Raw genomic sequence first — 2,064 nt, 5'->3', positions numbered from 1 at the left:
TTAACAAAACAGGAAACTACATGAGAAATAAACCTGCAGGAGAAATATGCACTTTATTCACAGTTTTTGATACTTATAAAAGTACTCCAAAATAAAATTTTATTTTAAGACATGTCACAGGATTTCAAACACTAGCTTGTTTATTTACTTATACAGATAGTGGGTAGTATTTCATAATCCTTATTAATCCTAGTTTTAATTAAGGATATTGAGAAAAATTAAATGATATAAATACATGAGTTAAGAGCCTTTACATATTTTCTCTTGAAGGGATAACACACATATATTAACATCATTATACATTTGTCCTTATGCTGTGGCCATATCCTGGGTTTATTTTCTAAAAAGCTGTTCATTATACAGAAAATGAAAATCCGCACCTCACAGATGCTATTTCCACTTATACTTGAACATTTTCTTTCATTTTTAAGATTAATTTTATTTAAGGAAAAAATAGCAATGAGACAATTTCAAAACTGATTGGTAGGACCATTTCAATAATTGCATTTTGTTGTCTTTGCAGTGGTTATTCATAGTCCAAGATGCAGACATGATATCCTGTCCAGATGGACTCAGAGATGGGAAGAACAGCCAAAGCAAGGCTTTTATTCACTCTTGCAAAGCTGGGTGTGTGTGGTGCACACTCACCTATGCTACGCAACACAGTGACAGCTCGTTATCTCTCAGTAAGCAGGTTCCTTCTCCTTTCATTTTAGCTTAGTGGCTGAGTCACACGAGAGCAACAGCCTTTCCTGGAGATGGCCTGTGTCTCTCCTTCTTAGGCAGTTTCCTGGTCCTCCTCCCAATTTGAGTTTGGATTTCTCCTTAGTACCTTCTGTTCTTTAGTTTTCAACTTTCCAAAGAGCAGGTGTGTCTGTTTAGAGATTTTATGTGACCTTGCAGTTACTCCATTCCCACTTAGATCTAGCTATCTTCTTATGAAAATGGGTCATTTGAGGACTTTCATTTTCCTTTTGCACTTACATTTATATTTTTCAATAAAGTATTTCTTACTAGTTTATCTCTCTGTTATGGTACCATTTGCATAAGGACTTGGATGCAGGAAATTTGTCACATCCACAGGATATTAGGCAATTTTGCACTTAAAATTAACTAGTTTGTGTTCAAAATTGGCCACTATAAGTTTCCATTTCCTACACACTTACTGCCCATGCATATCCTTCAGCAGCAAGAGGGACAGTCAGAGATCTGGCACAAAAGCACACTCAACAAAGAGTAAAATGTAAATAGACTTTGTCACTGTGATGATTTAATATTCTAGAGTGAGACTATCTACAATAAAAAAGTTAAAAGGGTATTAAAACTCAGTTTGGATGACAACCCTTGGCAAAAACTGTGAAAGCAGATGGGGCCAGAGAGATGGCTCAGTAGAATAAGTGCTTCTCTGCCAAGTGCAAGGGTCTGAGTTCAATCCCTAGTTCTTCCAAAAACAAAAACAAACAAACAAACAAACAAAAAACCAAAAAATAAAACTGTGAAAACAGAGAAATAACAGCATGTGTATAAATGATTTTCTTTATTTAAATTGCTGAAGGTATATGTGGGGGATTTAAATGGTAGAAATCACTAAGAATTAATGGAAACTGAAAATCTTGTGTTTCCAAATTTAGTCAAACTTCTCATGTTACTACCAATATAGCAATGAAAGTAATTCTAATCCTAACCCCTAACTCTAATATTTAAAGGTAACCAAACGCTGCCAGCAAAACTCTTAACCTCTAACTCTAACCCTATTTTAACTAAAGCCCTAGCAATAAAGCATGATGTAGCCCTCTCAATGAATCAAAGAATAACACACAAATCTAACTCTAATCCAACCTAACTATAATCATAACACAGTAGCTCTAAACCAGGACCTAACCCCTACACATATCCTTAAGTCATAACCCTTCATGGAACACTGAACCTTTACCTTAAACCCTGACTTTGAATCCAAAACCCTCACTCTGACTCTAACATGTAAATCAAACTCTGACCGTCACAATAAAGCTTAACCCTAACATGTAGTCCTAAACCCTAACATCTAAAGCTAATCCTGAGTAA

This window comes from Octodon degus, unplaced genomic scaffold, assembly GCF_000260255.1.
Source record: "Octodon degus isolate 3935 unplaced genomic scaffold, OctDeg1.0 scaffold00529, whole genome shotgun sequence".
Taxonomy (NCBI): domain Eukaryota; kingdom Metazoa; phylum Chordata; class Mammalia; order Rodentia; family Octodontidae; genus Octodon; species Octodon degus.
Note: the sequence above shows the minus strand (reverse complement) of the source record.